The sequence below is a fragment of the Chlorocebus sabaeus genome, chromosome 18 (genome assembly GCF_047675955.1).
Source record: "Chlorocebus sabaeus isolate Y175 chromosome 18, mChlSab1.0.hap1, whole genome shotgun sequence".
In the NCBI taxonomy this organism is placed as follows: domain Eukaryota; kingdom Metazoa; phylum Chordata; class Mammalia; order Primates; family Cercopithecidae; genus Chlorocebus; species Chlorocebus sabaeus.
Genome location: NC_132921.1, coordinates 18,436,366 through 18,460,118, shown reverse-complemented (window position 1 = coordinate 18,460,118; position 23,753 = coordinate 18,436,366). Strand labels below are relative to the sequence as shown.

Genomic DNA, 23,753 nt, shown 5'->3' with positions numbered 1-23,753 from the left:
TTCTTGAGAGCACATTGCACCCTCTACTACAAAGAAACATTTTGGCTGTTCTCTTCCAATTGGCTGGGCAGGGACCACATCCTTCAGAAGAACTTGGGAGGTTCCTTCTATGCTAATCCAATGGTCTCTTTTCTGAGAAGTGTACATTCTCCTATTTCTTGCTGTCAGAAACTCTTGATCATCAAGCAGATTGTCTAAGACCTCTATTGTTTTTTTTTTTTTAATTATCTTTCCTTCCCTTTATTCTATGACAATATTCCTTCACATCTTAAGGTGAATAACTGCTTTCTGTCCTTACAACCTTCTCTGACATTTCATTCAGCCTTCACCTAATTCTCCCACTCCAATTTTTGATGCTCCAACAATAATGTCAGCTGCTTCTAAGAATTCCTTCAGGAGCTGCAGTCAAGAGTGAGGACTCTATCTCTGCCTCTCTGTCTTTTTGTCTCTCTCTTTCTCTCCATCTTTCTGCCTTTTTCTGTCTCTGCATCTTCCTCTCTCTCCTACACACACACACACACACACACACACACACACACCAGAATTCTTAGACCCCATGTCAGGAAATACTCTTAGAAATATGGCTAGTACCTGGTATAATTTAAGCAGAACAACAGGACCTAAAGCCTGAGAGCGTTCCTGGAAACAGAAGATCCTATTATTGCCAACAGTTTGAAATCTTCAAGTGCTCACATTTTTCAAGCCACTTTGCCAAACAGCTAAAAATGATGCAAGTCTGCACTATTTCAAGTCATAGTTCCAAAGTTCTTTATGAGAGGGGTTATCTCTGGCATGTGTCCAGATGGATGGCAAAATGCCAGCAAAACATGGCAAAAAATACGTGGCTAGCTTAGATATAGAAGAGGGAACAAGTTTAATGAGTTCTAGGTATAAATCATCCATGCTAGCTATTTTATCGCTCTTCCCCTGGAACAACAGTGTCTTAAACTTCTCTGGGATTGGCCCAGATAGAACGTACATAGAGAGAATCATTACTCCATAGGCTAGAGCCACAATGAGAAGAGCTGTGGTTTTTTTCTATGAAGTGAGCAAGGCTGTCTGCACTGGACACGGTGTTCACAAAGTATAGACTGAGAAGAAAGGGCTGGAAATCAATCAAGCATCATTTTAAAGAAAGAAAACCTCAAAGGCCTGCCTTAATTCCAATACTTTGCTAGAGTCCCATTCCCTCAAAAAATACAGTTGTTTACCTTTTAGTTTTCCATGCCTTGTTGCTTCAAGCCTAAGGAAATGACTTCTGTTTCGGTTCAGTTGACCTTGCCTGAAGTTATGCACACGTGGACAGCCATGAGGACTAAGGAACAGCGAATCCTATGGACGCTTCTTCTTTTATTTATTTATTTTGAGACAGAGTCTTACTTTGTCACCCAAGCCGGAGTGAAGTGGTGCAACTATGGCTCACTGCAGCCTTGACATCCCTGGCTCAAGTGATCCTCCCATCTCAGCCTCCCGAGCAGCCAGGACTCTGTTGCACATCACCACACTTGGCTAATATTTTTTTATTTTTATACAGATGGGGTCTTCCTATGTTGCCCAGGCTGGTCTCAAACTCCTGGGCTCAAGATATCCTCCTGCCTCGGCCTCCCACAGTGCTGGGGTAACAGGTGTGAGCCACCATGCCCAGTCTGTGGACCCTTTCTGGAAAAGATGGTTGGTTTGGAAATTTGACAGTGAAGCCCAAGGAAGGGAGGATTTGAGTATGAGAGGTTCAGTCCACTTATTCCTCCAGTCTCTGGCGTAACGCACATCCCTGCCAAATTAGTGGGAGGAGCGTATACTGGGACAAACCTCTCTTCAGTACTTCCCTTCTCCACACTCCTGGCATCAAAGGCCTTCAGCAATTTTCCCATCTCCTTATTGAAAATCAATTATCTGTTCATTCCTTCATACAATGACAAGGGTCTAGGTGTACAGGGGAGTATGCAGTATTAAAATAAAGAGAGAAAGAGTGTAAAGGTAACTCTTCAACTCTCAACCCTCTGGATCTTAGTAGCCCAAATCACTAAGGGAAATTTCCAGACCCCTCACTTTTGAGCCACAGGTTATAGGTTATTACAGGTGATCTGTCTAAGAATCTTAGATTGACCTTGTAAATAATGATAGTTCCTTATGATAAAAGGGAATCAGACCACGGTTGACCTTTCCATCTCTGCAATGTGCTGATTCCAGGGAACTTTAAGGTTGAAGTACAGCCATGGGAGAAATTTCTTTTTTCTTTTCTCTTTCCTTTTTTTTTTTTTTTTTTTTTTTTTTGATGGAGTCTCGCTCTGTCACCCAGGCTGGAGTGCAGTGGCACAATCTCAGCTCACTGCAACCTCCGCCTCCTGGGTTCAAGCGATTCTTCCACCCCAGTCTCCCAAGTAGCTAGGATAACTGGTGTGCACCACCATGCCCAGCTAATTTTTGTAGTTTTAGTAGAGATGGGTTTTTACCATCTTAGCCAGGCTAGTCTCAAACTCTTGACCTCAGGTGATCCACCTACCTTGGCCTCCCACAGTTCTGGGATTGCAGGTGTGAGCACCATGCCCAGCCCATAGGAGAAAATTCTAAAGGCTTGGAAACAAAGCAGGCAGCCAGCCAGGGAGACCTCACTAGGGAGAGGCCTAGGAAGCAGGCAAGATTGTAATCCACAAAGAAGCCACACAAAACAGATGCTTTCCTAGCTCCCCAAGACTCCATCTGGTCCAAGGTATCATGGTGGGGTAATTCTAGGTGTGGTAGGCAGTCTCCAAGACGGCACTCAATAATTCTTTCTCCTGGCATATCCTCCTCTCCCACATTAAATGGGGCTGACCTGCGGAGCAAGAGGATGTGCAGAATTGATGGTCAGTGGCATCCATGCTCATACTAAAAATACAAAAAATTAGCCTGGCGTGGTGGTGGGTGCCTGTAGTTCCAGCTACTCGGGAGGCTGAGGCAGGAGAATGACGTGAACCCGGGAGGCAGAGCTTGCAGTGAGCCGAGATAGCACCACTGCACTCCAGCCTGTGTGACAGAGCAAGACTCTGTCTCAAAACAAACAAACAAAAAATACAAAAATTAGCTGGGCATCGTGGCCAGCACCTGTAATCCCAGCTACTCGGGAGTCTGAGGCAAGAGAACCCCTTGAACCTTGTGGGGGGAAGTTGCAGTGAGCCAAGCTCGCACCACTGCACTCCAGTCTGGGCAACAGAGCAAGACTCCATGTTGGAAAAAAAAAAAAAGAAGTGGATCTTCCAACATCACTCAAGCCTTCAGATGCCTGTAGCCCTGGCCAACATCATAAGAGAACCTGAACCAGAACCACCTCACTCCTGACTCTCAAAAACTGTGACATAATGGATGGTTGCTATTGTTTGCAGCTGCTAAGTTTGGGGACAATTCGTTATGCAGCAAAAGATAAATACTATACTAGGTCTATTACTAAATACAAAATCATGGTGATCGCAGCTCAGAAACACAGAGAAATCTTTATACATATGAACTTTCCCTGAATACCTGGAAGTAACCATACCAATTCTGTCATTGCCCTCCACAGAGTCTGAGAGTTATTTTATCCTCTCAGGATTTAACAGTGTCAAAGATTTGGAGTGTGAGGGACAGTAGCAGTACCAATCTACATGACAGAGTGCAGATGGGTAGAAACAAATATAAGACAAATAGAGGGCCTGGTTAAGCAGATGAAAAAAGGGTGGTGCATTCGATCTTTCCTCTGTTACCAATGTCGTGGGTTAATTTCCTCAACGAGTTGTCAAAGTAATGTCTTAGGCACCTGGAAAAGGAGCTGACCTTCCCCTAATAAGTCACCCTCAAGTATCAGCCCCACTGCATCCCTTGTCAATATCAGGTATTCAGCCTTACAAAAAACTCCACAAAAGTTATCCATCCAAACTATTATCCCTCAGTTTGACTCCTAAAATCTCCTAAAATGATGTTGATACAAGTTTTAAAAATAGTAACTTGTTTCACCTCTTTAGCCCATGTTATTTTGGAAATGTAAAAGCATATTTACAAATGTTCATCCATTCCAGAGTCATCAAAATCCGGTTGATTTTATCTGTGCAATATTGTTGAGTTAATTTATTCACTGGAATCAATCTAATTTCCAAAGATTCCCTGAGCCTGCCCAGAGGCACCGAATGCAACAAACACTTACACAAATAGCAGCAAAAAGGCTATGACCATGTTTAGTTTGGTGCTGTCTGGACTTCAAAGTCACCCAGAGTTCTGGCAACAGCCCCAAAAGTAATTTTCCCAAACACTGACCAAGGAACTTCCCCCTAAGATTAAGCTTCAGAATGGAAAAATAAATATTGAAAATAATAAGGGGAAAAATGTAGTCCCTACCCTCGAAGAAGATTTCTAAAAAACAATGCCAAGTAGTTAATAAAAACCCAGCAAACCAAAATGTTAGGAAATGACAGAGGCGTGTTCTAAGTCTCATTGAAAGGGTAAGGATCCTGAAAAGGCCTCTGGCAAAATATTTGCACACTTACTTTGCTGACATTTCTTGCAGATTCCATTAGTTTGCATTTAAAACACAAGAAAATTAGGAGCAAAGTGTAGGCCTAAGTATTTTTCCTCCAACTTCTCATTCTGTGGTGCGTGGTTGGTACTTGAATGGGCAGTGCAAGTTGAAGTCCCTGAGAGGCGCCCAAGAAGGGACAGAGCATCGATGGCATCTTCAGCTAACCAGCAGTTAACAACCACTTGTGAATTGGATCATCTGACACTGATAACACCTTGTGTTCCTAGAAAGTGGGGACTCCCATAGGTACATGGTAATAACAAACAACTTGGAAATGTTCCCCACTTCCTTGAAAATGGAGAGTATTGAATGCTTTTGAAGTTGCAAAAAGAGGTTGGCCAGCCAAGTGAGGTGCTAAATCTGTATTACCTGCAAGTACAGAGATACGTTTTTCTGATTATAGTTTAGCTCTCCATCACCTGGTGGCCCCTCTTGTGATCTCAATAAGGAGGGATAATATGAGTGCATATTACAGGAGGGCATTATAGATGTTGGAAAGAGAATATAGAAATGACTCATAAACTCCTTGAAGCTAAAATGTGTTTTGAGTTAAATGGACCTAATGCAAATTGGACCATTGAGTCAACTGGTCCTTTGATCCTTTTTAGGCACAGAAACCCAGCAATTTGCCTCTGGGCAAAATTAAAGCTAGAACCTTAATCACTTTTGTAGATCTGTATTTTTCTACAGTTCAATCTATTTAGTCAGTTTCCCAGCTAGGGTACCCTGGCTACTAGTATTTCTCCGTGGTACCTGGACTTCACATTTGACAGTGATCTGCACTAGTGAATTACTCCAGTGTGTCTTCCTGAAAGACACCAGGCAGATCACCAGATGGACTGAAGGTCCTGACAATGCTCAGCAACCCTGTGAAAATATCTGGGGCCCACGACAAAGTGGAGATATCTCCAACAATGTTAGTAGGAGATGTTTACGTAAAATTCACTCTCAGGGAGAAATGATGTCACCTTTCTAAATACTGGTACAGATGGAAGAATAAAAGGAGAGGTAGAGGGGTAGAAGCTCTGTCCAGGTGCCTGAAGCCTAGAAGCCAGGGTCCCAGAGAGGGTCAAAGGATACAGAAAAGAGTAAGCTAAGAGTAGCCCAGACAAATTTTATGTTGCTTCACAATTCTGCCAACAGCACGATCGAATCTGAATGCAACAGCCTCCAGAGGACGTGGCCATCTGTAACCTATGTTCGAGTCTCCTCTGTGCTTTTCCTCCTGGTTGGGTGGATGACATCATTTGACAAGTCATCTTCCATTATGTCAGGAGTTTCAGGGACATGGAGAGATATCAACAGATTTTAGAAGAGACTGCAAGGTAATGCTTCTTGGGATCCATTCCCAGTCCTCTCACTGACTCACAGGATGACTTTATTCTTCCCATTGTTATTAGGGCTGTTTTATTGAAGACTGATACAATACTTAACAAGATTTGGAGGTCAACCCAGGACCATTCCGTGGGGCTTAGTATATAAATTAAATGTGAAACTTTCTCTGAGACACAATTTAGGAGAAAGGCCGATGTGAAGGTTATGAAATCTAAGAGAAATGAAATTGGAAATTTTGACACATCTTTCTCCCCTTTATAAATTTTTTTAAGTTTATTGAGATGAAATTTGTATAACATAAAATTCACCATTTTAGAGCCAACAATTTCGTAACATTTAATGCCTCTACAATGCTGTACAACCACCATCTCTACCTAGTTCCACAACATTTCTAACACTCCAAAGTAAAACCCATATCCATTAAGCAGGTATACCCATTTCTAATACTCGAAAGTAAAACCCATACCCATACCCTATCTCCTCCCACCCCCAACCTCCACGCCCCATGCCTGGCAGCCCCAAGTTGCCTTCTTTCTTTATGGATACATCTATTCTGGACATTTGTTATAAATGGAATCATAAAATACGTGGCATTCTGTGTCTGGTTTCTTTCATTTAGCATAATGGTTTTGGGGTTCGTCTATATTATGACATATATAGATGAACTTCATTCCTTTTCATGGCTGAGTAATATTCTGTTGTATGGACATGCTGCATTTCATTTATCCATTTATCTGTTGTTGGAAGTTTGGGCTGTTTCCACTTTGGGGCTATTGTACGCCCCCCTCTTTTAATTTCTGTCTCTGCCCCTCATGCTCTAAACTTTCTCTTTTTCTTTCTTGAATGTATATCCTTCCATTTAGAAGAAACATGCTGTTTTCAGCTTATCTCCGGGGGGTTTCTGGAGGGCTGAGAAAAGAAGAGAGGGTTGTGGGTCAGAAGATAAGGAGGGAGAGGAGTCTGGGAAAGAAGAACAAAGACAGAAGGGATGGCATGGAGAGCCATGAGCAGGAACACCCACGTGGAGCAGGAGGCACAGGAAACAGACAAAGGAGAGGGGTTTTCTGTAAGATCATTCTGTGTAGAGGACCCACAGGACGTTTCCTCAACGGGCTTTAGAATGCTGGTTGAAAGCTCAGCTATGCTGTTGCTTCTGCCGCCTTCAGGAGAACATTACTCCAAAGTTTAGTGTTTTCAAGCAGGTATTGGGACATTTTTCTCCCTAGGTTTCTCTAAGTATTATTAGCCCAGATATTTTCTCTCTTTTTTTTGAGACAGAATCTTGCTCTGTCACCCAGGCTGAAGTGTAGTGGTACAAGCTCAGCTCACTGCAACCACTGCCTCCCAGGTTCAAGGGATTCTCCTGCCTCAGCCTCCCAAGTAGCTGGGATTATAGGTGTGCACCACCACACCCAGCAAACTTGTGTATTTTTAATAGAGACGGGGTTTTGTCATGTTGGCCAGGCTAGTCTCGAACTCCTAACCACAAGTGATCTGCCTGTCTCGGCCTCCCAAAGTGCTGGAATTACAGGCATGAGCCACCACGCCTGGCCTAGCCCAGACGTTTTTACAAAAGAACATCAGTTTAAATCCACTGAATCCCAAGACTGTCTTTTGTTTATTTTAAAATTTTTATTTTGTTTTTGACATATATTTTCATGGTGTACAATGTGATGTTATGATACATGTATACATTGTGGGATAATTAACTAACGTATCTTTCACCCTACATATTTATCCTTTTTTTTTTTTTTTTTGTATTGAGAACATTTAAAATCTACTCTTCTAGCAATTTCCAAGTAAACAATACATCACTGTGAACTGTACTCTCCATGCTGGTTAAAACTTACGCCTCCTGTCAAACTGAAACTTTGTACCCTTTGGACAACATCTCACCTTTCCCCAGCCTGTCACCCCAGCCCTGGTAACCTCCATTCTACCCTCTACTTCTATGACTTCAACTTCTTTAGAGTCCACATTAAGTGAGATCATTTGGTATTTGCTAAGGCAGTCTTTGAGAAGGAGAACTGAACTTCAGGAAAGGATTTCAATAATCAATATGGAAGAAATCATTGGTATCTGTTAGGGTAGTTAGACAGGCATGAGCTGGTGTCTGTTAGGGTAGTTAGACAGGCATGAGCTGGGCAGGAGAGGACTCCTCTCCCGGACCCACTAGGCATGTCAGGTGATGGTTCGACAGTTGTCGCACTGCCTCTCTAAAAGTGATAATGCAGCCAGTGCCAGGGTGCCAGGGAGAGACAATCTCCTGAGGATCCACAGCTGTGAATGTTAACCTGTTCACTGAATGCAGGCATCAGGGGAACCAACTTCCCGGGCCTGTGCAGTAAGAAACAAAATGGCAAAGTATGGCCTGCGGGGGGCACTCCACCGGAACGGGGAAGAAAGCTTCAGATGGGGGTCGGGCGCGGTGGCTCACGCCTGTAATCCCAGCACTTTGGGAGTCCAAGGCGGGCCGATCACCAGAGGTCGGGGTTCGAGACCAGCCTGGCCAACATGGAGAAACCCGTCTCTACTAAAAACACAAAATTAGCAGGGCGCGGTGGCGGGCGCCTGTAATCCCAGCTACTCGGGAGGCGGAGGCAGGAGAATCGCTTGAGGCCAGGAGGCAGAGGTTTCAGTGAGCCGAGATCGCGCCACTGCACTCTTCGGGGAAGAATCCTGGGAAAGAGGCAAGCCTATACAGTCCTAGGATCAAGGTTAAACGCGGCACTTGACCTTTTTCCTCTTTCCGGCTCTAAAACCTTTTTAAATAAACTTCCATTCCTGCCCTGAATCTCGCCTCAATCTCTTCTGCCTTATGTCCCTCAGTCAAATTCTTTCTTCTGAGGAGGCAAGAACTGAAGTTGCTGCAGACCTGCACGGATGTGCCGCTGTAACTCGGATACCTTCCACCGGTAACACATCTATTTTCCTGGAGGTTTCCCTGTTAGGAGAATTGTTCATTTAGAAGGAGACTAATTCCCACCTATTCCTGCCATAGGGAGGAAAGCTCTAATTCATCTTTTTAAAAAGGGAAAGGTGAACAAAAGACTTTTTAAACGCATTTTAAGTTTTATAAGGTTAAAAAAGACTTTTGCCGGGCGCGGTGGCTCACGCCTGTAATCCCAGCACTTCAGGAGGCCAAGGCGGGTGGATCACAAGGTCAGGAGATGGAGACCATCCTGGCTAACGTGGTGAAACCCCGTCTCTACTAAAAATACAAAAAATTAGCCGGGCGCGGTGGCGGCGCCTGTAGTCCCAGCTACTCGGGAGGCTGAGGCAGGAGAACGGTGTGAACCCGGGAGGCGGAGCTTGCAGTGAGCCGAGATCTCGCCACTGCACTCCAGCCTGGGTGACAGCAAGACTCCGTCTCAAAAAAAAAAAAAAAAGACTTTCAACTTTTAAAAAAGAGTCCACTCATAAAGAAATGAGAGATCCCTGTGAAGGTGACCTGCATGTTTTCATAATTAATATTGAAAAAGGTTGAGTGTGATGCCTCATGCCTGTAATCCCAGCACTTCGGAAGGCCAAAGCAAGCACATCACCTGAGGTCAGGAGTTCAAGACCAGCCTGGTCAACATGGTGAAACCCCGTCTCTATTAAAAATACAAAAATTATCTGGGTATGGTGGTGGCCACCTGTAATCCCAGCTACTTGGGAGGCTGAAGCAGGAGAATCACTTAACCTGGGAGGCAGAGGTTGCAGTGAGCCGAGATCACGCCATTGCACTCCAGTCTATGAAAATAGAGCAAAACTCCGCCTCAAATATATAATAATATATAAAATATATAATAATATTACAATATACAATTTGTTATAATATAATAAATTATACTTAATATATTATATTATAATATAATAAAATATACAATTTGTTATAATATAATATATAGTATAGTGTTTGAACACTGTTACCTCTGGTACCCATCTTTATTTGGTGACCAGTTTCACCCTCACCTTGCTTTTATTATATATATTATAATATTATATATTATGTTTATATATAATATATATTATATATATAATATATAATATATATTATATATAATATATAATATATATTATATATAATATATATTATATATTTATATAATATTCAGTAACATGTATGTTAGTGGGAACAAAGAAAAGCATGCAGTCACCTACTTCCTCTGTGTTCTGTCCCACCCCAGTTCTGTCAATATTCATTAAATAACAACATGCAAGTCACATTCATGGAGGTTCCCATTTCTTTTTGAGTGCATTTTTTTTTTAACATTTAAACCTCTTTGAGTATTTGGACTTTAAAAGTATGCCTATAGAACCTGCCAAAACGATCAGTTGTGTTGACTTTTTTGTTGCCATGATTAAGAGTGTTTTCATAAGGATTTTTGGAAGTGTAAAAGTCATCCACACACAGTGAGAAGGGAAGAAGCCAAACCACTTAATGGAGCTAAGAAGGGCTTTTCTGCTGGGACAGCTGCCATTAGAGGGGTGACCTGCAGCGTTTGCATATTAAATATGGCCATTTTGTCCCTGGCCCAGCAGTGTGAAAGAAAAGGAAGTTTGGAGAGACATACCCTGGGCCAGAGAAAGGGGCTTCTTGTTCCCAGCGGGGAAGTTTTTACGGCAGCACTTTGGCTATAAGCTATCGCTTTCTGCCTACAGCAATAGAAGCAGAATAAATAGCCTCTGCCAGCCTGCAGAACGAAACAGAAGAAAAAAGAAACTAGAAAAGAATAGAGAAGATATTCCTAAAGATGGGAAGATGAAAACAGAGAGGAGCTGTGATCGTGCATTTGAACTTGTGGTCAAGAGTCCAGGGTCCAGTCCCTTAGGGAACCACAAAGCCCAAACTTATCCCTGGAACACAGAGAGACAAATTAAAGGGGTGACATGAGCAGTACAAGGCAGGAACCCAGTTCAGCCCAATCCAATGGAAAGTGAAATAAAAGAAAACTGAGATACAATGCATTGTGAATTTTTAAAAAATCATTTCTCCAATTGGATAATGCACAGATACCTGGGGAAAAAATAAATAAAGAAGAACAGCAGAAACAACAGCAGCATCAGCTAAAAAAGTGGTTCTTAACAAGGGTGGGGGGAGAAAATCTGGACTACCCCATGGGGACACTGGGCAATGCTTAGAGACAATTTTCAGTTGTCACAACTCACGAGGGGAAGCAGGGGTGCTACTGGCATCTAGTGGGTAAGGCCAGGGCTGCTGCTCATCATGGGACAATGCACAGGACAGTCCCCCTCAACAAAGACATAGGTGGCCCCTAATGGCAATAGTGCCAAGGCTGAGAAATTGTAAGTCAAAGTATTGGAAACAGCTTTTCACATGCAAATATGGTAACACTCGGGGTCCCACCACACGATTCTTGCTCATTCTGTAAGAACCCACTCAGTTGTTTCGAACTCTGGAGGACCTTCTACGGCTGTCAAAGCACTTTGCTCCCACAGTTCTCATAGCAGTTAACGTCTTGTGTTGCAATGATTCATCTGCGTGCTTTTCTTTCCCACTCACGTGGCTCTGAGCTTCTCAAAATTAGGGCCCAAATATACTTCGTTGTCATCTTTATCATGTCATAAATATTCAGTGATCATGGGTTGAATGGGCGAGTGAATGAATGAATGGGAGTGAATAACTGGATAGAGATATTTTTTGGGGAGAAGTCAATCGATGTTAACATCCGTGATCAGTATCTTTATACAGACTGTTTAGTTGGCAAGGCAGGCCTACAGAAGCAACAAAATCATACTCCAGTGATCCAATGCAGTTCAGGGGCTTCTACTCCAATCATGGCCAAATGGGATTCTAACCACACCCTAACTCCAAGCTTTGGAATTTAGGGAAGTAACTGAAAATGAATATTATAGGCGACATACAGATTTATCAAGTATTTACAATATGTGCAAATATCATCCATAATATCAACAGGTTTTACATCCATGAATTCTCATTTAATTACAAAATGTCTCTTCATGATGAGCTGACAGAAACCTCTAGCCACCAGGATAAACAGTTGTCTTGGACCTGGTTGTGGCTCTGAATGTATTTATCCTAGATCACTGTCTCCTTGAATTCTGCAGTGACAGAGCCTCCCCCTTTTCTAGTGGGTGGTTGTTCCTTTGAACAATAATATCAATAAAACTGTGCCTCTGCAGGGGTTCCTCATATGTCATCTTATTCATGTAACTCCAGACATCTCTTTACACATGATGTTGCTGTGAACGTTCTAGTTCTTGTGTCCCTGCACACATCTCCATCTTTATTAGCCAGTCCCAAATTGCTCTCGGTAGTAGCTGTAACAATTTATGCTCCTACCAGCAGTCCATGAGAGCCCATATTGCTCCACCCACTCACTAACACAGTCATGCTTTGGTTAACAGCAGGGATGCAGGGATCTGTTCTGAGAAATGCATTGTTAGGTGATTTCGCTATTGTGTGGACATCACAGAGTACACTTACACAAACCTAGATGGTGTCGCTACTACACACCTCGGCTAAATGGACAGTCTATTTCTCCTAGGCTACAAACCTGTACAGCACGTCACTGTACTGAATACTGTAGGCAACTGTATGTAACACAATGCTAAGTATCTGTGTACCTAAACATATCCAAACATAGAACAGGTACCATAAAAATACACTATTATCTTCTTATGGGACCACCATCATACAAATGACCTGTCGTTGACCAAAATGTCCTTATGTAACACGTGACTGTACTTAGCATCGTCAGACTTTAAAAATGTTTGCCTTTTTGATGTGCATGAAGTGCGGTCACAAGGTTGCCTTCTTTTTCATTTTCCCAGTAGCAGGTCGGGGGAAGCACCTTTTCATGATCCTCAGCCATTCTGATTTCCTTCTTTCTGTATTGCCAGGTCGTTAAGTTTTGCCCATTTTTCTATCGGAGGATCATTCTGTTGTCGATGTTTAGGATCACTCTATAAATTCCAGTTGCTTATCTTTTATAAATATCTTCCCCTACTTTGCACTTGTTCTTTAACTTTGTGATGATGTCTTTCATTAAACAAAAGTTTTTAGTTTTAGCATTGTAAGTCTCATTAATGTGTTTTTCTAAAGTTTGTATTTTTTATGTCTTGATTAAGAAATTCTTTGCCATATTGAGATCATAAATATACTCCCTTGTATTTTATTTTAGAAGTTTATGGATTAATTTAGGGAAAATTGCTAGCTTTATAACATTGGTTCTTTCCTTCAATAACAAGAATATCAGTCTATTTGTGTCTTATTTTAAATCCTTCAGACAAGTTTTTCAATGTTTACATCAAAGGTCCTATACATCATTTGTTGGGTTTACCCATAAGTACTTTATATATTTGTGGCTACTGTGAATAGAGTTTTCTGGCATTTTCAGTTTGATTATTACTAATGATTTTTATATATAGATGTATTATTTAGATGTCTTGATGAATTCTGTTTTTACTTCTTCAGCTTTAGCTTTAGATATTTGATTTACTGTAGAAACAATCACATCTGAAGATAATGACCATCTCTTCCTTTCTGAAACTTATATTCTTATTTATTTTTCTTAGTTTATTCCATTGGCTAAACATTGAATAGGAACAATGATATAACCCTTTCTTTTATTTTAATGGGAATGCTTCCAATTTTTACTATTAAACCTGACGTTTGCTGTAGGTTTATGGAAAGGCAAACTTTATCAGATCAAGGAAGTTCCCTTCTAGTCCAAATTTGCTAATAATTTTTATCATGAAAGAATGTTTTACCAAACACCATTCCTGCATCTATCTAGATTATCATGTATTTTTTTCTCCTTTATTGTATTCATGGACAAATTGCATTGTTAGTTTTCGTTTGATAAACCATGCAATCATGGAATAACCCCTACTTGGTCATGATGTATTACTCTTATATGTTGCTAGACTTGGTTAGCTAATATTTTATTTGTGATGTTTGATTTTACGTTCATAAGTGAAATTGATCTGTAATTTTCCTTTCTCATTCTCTGTAAAATTTTAATATCAAGGTCATACTTGCCTCATAGAATATGAGGGGTGTTCTGATTTTTTCTATTTTCTAGAAAAACTTAAGATTATTATTATTTCTTACTTAATAGTTGATAGAAATCTCAAGTAAATCTACTTGAACCTGAGGTTTTCTTCATGGTAAGATTTTCATAACTAATTCAATTTCCTCAATATTCAGAAATTTTCAGGCTCTCTATATCATCATGTCAGTTTCTGTAAGTTGTATATTTCCTGAAATTTCTCCACTTGATCTAAACTTTCAAGTTTATTATATATAATTGTTCCTAATTTCGTCTTACCATTTGAATGCTTACTTCGTAGGTAATGGTGACCTTTTTTCATTCCAAAGGACATTTATGTGTTCCTTCTCTCTTTTTAAAAGAGATTTCTAGCACTAGGGGATCTCAATTTTATGAGCCCTTTCAAAGCATCAACACTTGGCTTTGCTGATCTCCTTTATTACATGTTTGTTTTCTATTTCATTGATTTCTGCTTTATTGCTTTTATTTTGATTATTTTCTACTTTCTACTTTCCTTGGGTTTTCTAACTTCTTGAGATGGATGATTAGCTCTTCAATTTCAGCCTGTCTTCTCTTCTCATCCATGCTTTTAATGTTATGAATTTCATTGTAAGTATTTAGATCTTCAGCTGCATCCTGCAAGTTTTGATGTGTCATATTTTCATTATCACACTGATCAAAATCTTTCTTCTCTGACCCATGGTTTATTTAGAAGTATATTGCCTTATTTCTAAATATGTGGGAATGTTCTAGTAACCTTTTGATTAATCTTATTGTTAGAGAAAATATTTTGTAAGATTTAATCTTGAGCCCTGCTTTTTGACTGAATATGTGTTTCTTTTTACAGATGTTCTACATCCTTGAAAAGAGAGTACGTTGTATAGTTGTTAGGAGAAATTTACTATATATGTTCATTAGATTAAACTTCATAATGCATTTTAAATATTCTACATATTTAGTTATCATACTTACTGATTGTGATTTGGGTTTTATTTTTGCTCTGCTTATTCTATCAGTTACTGAAAAATGTAAATTTAAAGCAACCACTACAATTACAGATTTGTCTATTATTTTTTAGCTTTGTCAAATTTTACTTTGTATATTGATACCATATTAACACTCATACACAAATTTAGAATGATCACATCCTTGAGGTATATTAAACTATTATCATTATGAAGCATCCCTCTTTATTTCTCCAGTATTATTTTTTGCTTTAAAATTTACTTTGTATGATATGAACATAGTTATGCCAGGATTGAAAATTCAGCATTTGTATGGTTTATTTTCCATCTGTATTCTCTTGGGTCTCTTGAAAGCAGCTAATAGTTGGGTTTTCTTTTATACGCCCCATTTGCTAAACTTTATCTCTTAGTGAAAGCATTTAGTCCAGTCTATGTATTGATTACAGATATAAAACTTTAAACCTTATTATGGGCCATGACTGATTCTGCGTCTCCTACATTTCTATTTCACCCTTTCTTGCTTTCTTAATTGATTTTTAAAAAAATTTATTATGGTAAAATGTATTTCACATAAAATGTATCATATTCACTATTTTTAAGTGCACATTTCAGTGGCATTAAGTACATGCACAATGTTGCACAACCATCACCATGATCTATTTCCAGAACTTTCTTATAATCCCAAACAGAAACTATGAGCCCACTGATTATTTTTTATTTCACTTTTTTTCTATTTTGGAAACTATACACTCTCTTACTAATCTATTGAAAGTATCATACATTGCAGCGTGTATCTTTTTTAACTTTTATCTTAAGTTCAGGGGTACATGGGCAGGTTTGTTATATAGATAAACTTGTGTCACAGGGATTGTTATATAGACTATTTCGTTACCCAGGAATTAAGTATAGCAGTCATTAGTTATTTTTCCTGATCTTCTTCCTCCTCCCACCCTCCACACTCCCGTAGGCCCCAGTGCATGTTGTTCCCCTCTAAGTGTCTATGTGTTTTCATCACTCAGCTCACACTCATAAGTGAGAACACGGGGTATTTGGTTTTCTGTTCCTGCATTAGTTCGCTAAGGATAATGGGGCATGCAACTTTAATCTATCAAAAATAGAATGTTAACTGGATCTCATATTTTATTCCTGGACAATGCAAAGACCTTACGACACTTACACTACACTTAACCATGTTTGCTTCCTAGGCCTATTGTTTTACATTTTAATTCTATGTATATTTGAAAACTTTTAAATGGCATCATCATTATTATATACAGTCAACATTCATTTAGCTTTACCTATATATTTGCCTTTTTATTGCTCTTTATTCAGCCCTGCATCTCTGAGCTGTGATCTGGGATCATATTCATTCATTCATTCATTCATTCATTCATTCATTCATTTACTTTTTGAGATGGAGTCTCACTCTGTCACCCAGGCTGGAATGCAGTGGCGCAATCTCAGCTCACTGCAACCTCTGCCTCCCGGGTTCAAGCGATTATCCTGCCTCAGCCTTCCAAGTAGCTGGGACTACAGGCGTGTGCCACCACGTCCAGCTAATTTTTTGTATTTCTAGTAGAGACAGAGTTTCACTGTGTTAGCCAGGATTGTCTCGATCTCATGACCTTGTGATCCGCCCACCTCAGCCTCCCAAAGTGCTGGGATTACAGGTGTGAGCCACCGTGCTTAAATATTCCTATATTTAAAAAACACTTTTTAATACTTGCATTAGTGTGGTTTCATTGCTAACAAATTCACTCAGTTTGTGTTTGCCTGAAAATGTCTTTATCACCTTCATTGCTAAAGGATATTTTTCCTGTGTATAGAATACTAGTTTGGAGATTATTTTCTTTCAACACATGGAAGATATTTCATTATCTTCTGGCTTTGGTTATTTCTGCTGAGAAATCTCTTGTTTTATTTTGCATCTTTGAAGCTAATTTGTAGTTTTTTCCCCCAACCCCACCACCCCCAGCTGCTTTTAAGACTCTCCTGCTGTCTTCAGTTTCTTTGAGTTTTTTTTTTTGTTTTTTTTTTTTTTTTGAGACGGAGTCTTGCTCTGTCGCCCAGGCTGGAGTGCTGTGGCCGGATCTCAGCTCACTGCAAGCTCCGCCTCCCAGGTTCACGCCATTCTCCTGCCTCAGCCTCCCGAGTAGCTGGGACTACAGGCGCCCGCCACCTCGCCCGGCTAGTTTTTTGTATTTTTTAGTAGAGACGGGGTTTCACCGTGTTAGCCAGGATGGTCTCGATCTCCTGACCTCGTGATCCGCCCATCTCGGCCTCCCAAAGTGCTGGGATTACAGGCTTTTCTGCTTACTAACAGGTTTCTTTGCTTTGTTTTCTGTTCTTTCCCATCTTTTGTCAGATTTTGTTTCCTTACACGGAAAGCCATGCATAGGCCTGATCATAGAAAACCCCGAAATTGACATGCATGGGAATGAACTAGGTCCTGCCTCACAGGGACTGATACAGTAACTTGCAAAATCTGTGGTGTAGATTCAAGAAGAGAGAGAGAGAGAGAGAGAGAGAGAGAGAGAGCAATTGCATAAGTACAACTCAGCAAGATTTCAGTTTCCGAATCTTTCCATCAAACCTGACTGATGTGGTTGCTGAACAGCAGCATCAGGGCCTACCTGCAGAAGAAAATAAACAAATAAATAAAACCTGGCATTTACTCAGCCAAAGCTTCTAAAACCTGATAAATTCTGCGCCTCCTGAGGACTGCATACCATCTTCATCACTCTCAGTGCTTCTCTGTTAGGGAAAAACAGAAAGACTGGGGAAGCCACATTCATTGAGGCATATCCTGAAACTATTTTCTTCCTATAAAACTGCTGTGATAGAACATAGAATTGATCAGCTTGACCTTCATCTTTAAACCCTGCTCCAGTGTTCTTGGACCTGAGTTTTTTTTATACAATTCGCTAACATACAATTTTTTAAACATTGTAAACATTAACATTAACAATATTCTAAACATACAATTTTTTCTAACACGCATTTTTTCCCATACAATTTTCTTTTTCTTTTCCTTTTCTTTTTTTTCTTTTTTGAGACAGAGTCTTGCTCTGTCACCCAGGCTGGATTGCAGTGGGGCAATCTTGGCTCACTGCCACCTCTGCCTCCCAGGCTCAAGTGATCCTCCCGGCTCAGCCTCTGGAGTAGCTGGGACCACAGATGCACGCCACCATGTCTGGCTACTATTTTGTGTTTTTGGTAGAGATGGGGTTTCATCATGTTGCCCAGGCTGCTCTCTAACTTCTCAGCTCAAGCGATTCACCTGCCTCAGCTTCCCAAAGTGCTGGGATTACAGGAGTGAGCCACTGTGCCTGGCCTCCCACACAATTTTCTAACATAGCTAAAAGATAATCAATGTTTTCATCACCCTCCCAAGTACAAGAACTTTAGCACACTTTGTAATTGGACACCCTTACTCATTATGTAATTGTTTACTAGCTTTACAATTTTGCTTTTTAAAAAATATTTTAAGTTAATTTTAAACAAGAGTTAAATTTGATGATACATTTTAACCATTTCCAGACTCCCCATTATTTCCTTTTCTTAAATGTTTAAATTTTGGGAGGGTACATAGCAGGTGTATATGTTTATGGGGTGCATGAGATGTGTTGATACGGGCATGCAATGCAGAATAATCACATCATGGAGAATGGGGTATCCACCCCCCTCAAGCAGTTATTTGTCCTTTATGTTACAAACAATCTAATTATACTCTTTTAGTTATTTAAAAATGTACAATTAAGTTATTATTGGCCAGGCACAATGGCTCATGCCTGTAATCTCAATACTTTGGGAGGCCAAGGTGGGCTAATCACTTGAGGTCAGCAGTTCGAGACCAACCTGGTCAACATGGTGAAACCCTGTCTCTACTGCAAATACAAAAATTAGCTAGGCATAGTGGCGGGCACCTGTAATCTCCGCTACTCAGGAGGCTGAGGCAGGAGAATCACTCAAACTGGGAGGCAGAGCTTGCAGTGAGCCACGATCGTGCCACTGCACTTCAGTCTGGGTGACAGAACAAGACCCCGTATCAAAAAAAAAAAAAAAAAAAAAAAAGTTGTTATTGACTATAGTCATCCCATTGTGCTATCAAATCGTAGGTCTTATTCGTTCTTCCTAAGTACTTTCTTGTACCCATTAACCATCCTCACCTCCCCCTAGCCCCATACCCTTCCCAGCCTCTGGGAACCATCTTTCTCCTCATTATTTCCTTCATCCCTGATTTCCCTGGGAGTTCTCATTTCTTCTTGCTGAGTACTTATTTTAATAGTTATTTTATTGAGAAATTATACATAGGAAGTTATAAACTTTTATGTCAGAAAATGTCTTTATTTGACCCTTACTCTTAGTAGATAATTGATATGGCATAAAATTTCTAGTTGCAAGTATTTTTCCTCAACACTTTGCTTCTGGGTTCTATTGTGGCTAATGAGAAGTCAGCTGTCAGCCTGAGAGTCATTTCCTCTTAGACACAATCTTAGTTCATTTTGTGTTGCTTTAGAAGAATACCTGAGACTAGGTAATTTATAAAGAAAAGATGTTTATTTAGCTCATAGTTATATAGGCTGGGAAGTTCAAGGGCTCCAGCTTCTGGTTATGATTTCATGCTGTCATAAAGTGGCGAAGGTTAAAGGGAGAAGCAGACACATTTGAAGAGGGAAAACCCCACGGGCATCCTGGCTTTATAACAACTTACTCTCCAGGGAACTAAGCCATTTCCCTGACAACTAATCCAGTCTTGCTAGAGTGAAAACTCACTTTCTACTGCAAGTACAGCACCAAGTCATTCATGAAGGATCTTCCCCCATGACTGAAACACTTCCCACCAGGACCCACCTCCCAACACTGACACACTGGAGAGCAAACTCCAACATGAGTTTTGGTGCAAACAAACCAAACCATAGCAGGTACTCAGTCTTCTCTCACTGAGCATTTTTAAGATTTCCCTTATTCTTGATCTCCTATAGTCTCACTGGGTGAGGATTTATCATTATCTTACAGCTTGGTGTTGAGAATGCACTCTGAATTATCCCTGCTTTAATTTAGCATCCTAGTAAATACCTGCTCCTTCTTCCCCTAGAAAGGGGGTTCTGCAAACTTTTTCTCTAAAGAGCTAGATAGCAAATATTTTAGGCTTTGTAGTTCATATACAGTCCCGGACACATATTCTTCATTTTCTTTTTTTTTTTTTTTAAACAACTTTTTAAAAGTGAGAAAAAAAATTTAGCTCACAGGTTGTAAAAAAGTTTGCTAACTCTCACCACAGAATCCTGGCCACTTCCTCTCAGTCTCCATCACACACTGTGGCTAGCTTTTATCTCCTTCCCAGTCAACCCAGCTTTCAACTTTCCACTCAAGATACATACACACACACACACACAATGCACATGCATATACGTGCTACCAAGCACATTATGCTTCATAGGAGTTTGTTCAAATCACTTGAAACTCAAAGTATCTGCAGAAATGTAATCCTGACACCTATATCTGTGATTTTGGAAGAGTCCTGCAAGGGGACATTTTACTTGGTGGAAACAGTCTTGGCCTATTGCAATATTTTTCACATATACTCATATCTGAAACAGAAGTTCCATAAAACAGTATTCACTCTTTTGAACCCTAAATGTTCAAAGAGGGAAAACCTAAGGGGAATCCTGGCTTTATAAGAAACAAACTTATTTCTCAAAGTTCTGAAGACTGGGAGTCAACGAACTCCCAGTGCTGAAAGATTTGGTGTCTGGTAAGGATCTGCTTCCTGGTTCATAGACGGCATCTTCTAGTCATATCCTCACATGGTGAAAGGGGCGAGGGAGCTCTCTAGGATCTCTTTTATAAGGCCCCTGTATTCATCTGTTTTCACACTGCTATAAAGAAATACCTGAGACTGGGTAATTTGTAAAGGAAAGAAGTTTAATTGACTTACAGTTCCGCATAGCTGAGGAGACCTCAGGAAACATACAATCATGGTAGAAGGTGAAGGGGAAGCAAAATACATCCTACATGGCAGCAGGAGGTGGGGGAGGAGGAAGTGCCACACTTTTAAACCATCAGATCTTGTGAGAACTCCCTCACTATCACCAGAACATCACGGGGGAAACCGTCCCCATGATCTAATCACCACCCACCAGGTCCCTCCCTAACACGTGGGGTTACAACTCGAGATGAGATTTGGTTGGGAACACAGAGCCAAACCATATCAGCCCCTAACCCCACTCATGACCTAATCATCTCCCAAAGGCCCCGCCTCCAAATACCATCACACTGGGGTATAGGTTTTAACATATGAATTTTGGGGGAACATAAACAATCAGTCTATAGCAGTGGTCCACTAATCAGTAGTTGCTTTCATTTAAAAAATTCTGGTCTATGATATTGTTTTTAGAACACTGAGAGTTAAGAAGAGTTTTGTGTGCTGGCCTGGGACTCTAACCATCATTTACAACTCTGTTTCATTGGAAAAATATATTCTTATGTCCAAACAACTAGCCTGGAATTCAATTTGCAGAACTCTATCCGTCCGTAAACTGGGGACTGCCAAGGTCTAAATCAGGAACATTTTTATATGAGGAGTTCACTTAGAAGAAAAACAAGGAAAAGCTGACAACCAGCCTTCCTAAAGTAATTCCAATACACTTGTCTACTTGGGAATAGAACTTACTGGGAAGTAGTCAACCTTAGCATTTATGTAACTTCTTTTCCCTTTCCAAAAGGGCTTAATTTGAATTTCTGAAGACAGCACACTGGCAATTCATTTTCCCCATAACACATGGATTGGAAGCTACTTTAATGTGTTTGCTACAAAATATGATTCTGCAGTTGCCTGAAGGGCTTTCAAAAATCCACCAGTTTTTGTTCCTACAGTTCCAGATGTGTCTTAGGCAAAAACTTTCCCATTCTTCCTGTTCATGATGGAAAGAGTCAGGCATTTGAGGAAATATTTCCTCATGCACCCATGTTCATCACAGTGACTTACAGGAGCTTTTAAAATATCATTAGGAATGATGGAGCCTGGCCTTAGTTTTAGGGATTTTAAAACATTTTAAACCTATTTTATGACAACAGTTTGAACAACAGTCTAATCCAGCGAACTCTAAACCATGCACATATCAGTAGTTATCCCCAGGCTTATTTCAGAGACCCATAAATTAATCATTTAATACAATTATTTCAGAAAATATTTGGGTTTGAAAGTATACGGGTGTACCCTACTGACACGGTTTGGTTGTGTCCCCACCCAAATCTCATCTTGAATTGTAGTTCCTATAATCCCAATGTGTCGTGGAAAGCACCCTATGGGAGATAATTGAATCATGGGGGTGGTTACCTCCATGATATTCTTGTGATAGTGAGTGAGTTCTCATGTGATCTGATGGTTTTATAAGGAGCCTTCCCCTGACTTCACTCTGCACTTCTTGCTGCCACCAGTTAGTGGCAGCAACCGGGGAGTGCTGGCCTGGTGAAGAAGGACGTGTTTGCCTCCCTTTCCAACATGATTGTAAGTTTCCTGAGACCTCCCCAGCCTTGCGGAACTATGAATCAAGTAAACCTCTTTCCTTTATGAATTACCCAGTTTCGGTTATTTCTTCATAGCAGAGTGAGAATGAAATGAATACACCTACCAATTTGTATTCCCTTTTAAATGGTGAAATGGTACTATCATCATTTACTTTTTTCTACCCCTAAAAAACAAAAAATAAATATCTCTTCAAGATAGTAAATGCAAGGATATATATATTCTCTGTTTGGGGTTGCGACACTGAGAGATGCAAACCTACTGCTTGCCCATGAGCTGATGAATAATCCAGAAGGCTCTAAGCAAAATCCAAGGCCTTGCCTCCAGGAGTCCATATGCCTTAAATGTCCAAAACCTATATTTATTTCTGTCTTCTGTCCCGAGTCACTCTTGTGAGAAAGTGGTGGAAGATCCATGTATGATATGAGTGGTGCAAAGGAAATGTTCCAAGCATCTAAAATCCTCCTCTTGTTACTTTGCTAGACTTTTAGTATTTTAGACTGTGACCTTAGTGAGTTTCTTAACTTGTCTATAAGCCTCAGTTTCATCATCTACAAATTAGAAATCAATGTATTCATATATGATGCATTTACATCTGATGGGACTCTAAGAGGATTCAGCTAGCAGATATTTGGGAAGTGCTGGGAGTGTCTGGCACACTGTAAGCCACTCAATAAACATTAGTTTATTCCCTTAATATTTTGTTGTTGTTGTTCCAGATTCTAAATTTAAAATAAATTTTCCAAAAAAAAATGTGTTGGGGCATCTAGTTCCAGATGGGGGACTGAGCACTGGTATTTGCTCACCATCCCTCACTCTGACCCTTTCTACCCCACTTGCCACTACATTGGAGATCCCAATCACATGGGAGCAAATCCATAGGAGCAAAGAGAATGGGAAAGGAGTGTAAAGCAAAGAGAATGGGAAAGGAGAGGACAACTGGAAGCTCCGCGTTTGGGACCCTCCAGGATTTTTGCCTTATGTCTGTCTTCCTTTGGCTGATTTTAATCTGTATCCTTTCCTTTAATAAACTGTAACTCTGAATGTATCAGTTTGCAGTGAGTTTCATGAGTCCTTCTAGTGAATTATCCAAACTGGGGGTGGTTTTGGAAAGTTTCCAAATTTGCAATTTGGTGTCAGACTGAGACTGTATTTATACAGCCTGGGCTTCCTCTAACTGTAGAATTATCTAAACTCCTGCAGAGAGGCAACAAGAAATCAGGTCATGTAGGACCTTGTAGGGCATAATAAAGATTTTGGTCATTATTCTGAGAGAGATGATGAACCACTAGAAGTATCTGGGACGAAGAAGGACTTGATATAACTCAGATGTTAACAGGTCATTCTGGCTGCTCATTGAGAAGATATTGAAA

At 40.4% G+C, this 23,753-nt stretch overlaps 1 protein-coding gene and 1 pseudogene across 1 annotated transcript in view; both read right to left on the bottom strand.

Moving 5' to 3' along the window:
• LOC140709032 (ribose-5-phosphate isomerase pseudogene) overlaps window positions 1-23,753 on the bottom strand; it is a 28,765-nt pseudogene that overhangs the window by 2,156 nt on the left and 2,856 nt on the right.
• Window positions 17,175-23,753, bottom strand: part of PIGN (phosphatidylinositol glycan anchor biosynthesis class N) — a 199,520-nt gene continuing 192,941 nt past the window's right edge. The window contains exon 32 of the mRNA XM_037987973.2: window positions 17,175-17,334. The gene's annotated coding sequence lies outside the window, so the exon portion shown is untranslated. The remainder of the gene's footprint in view (window positions 17,335-23,753) is intronic.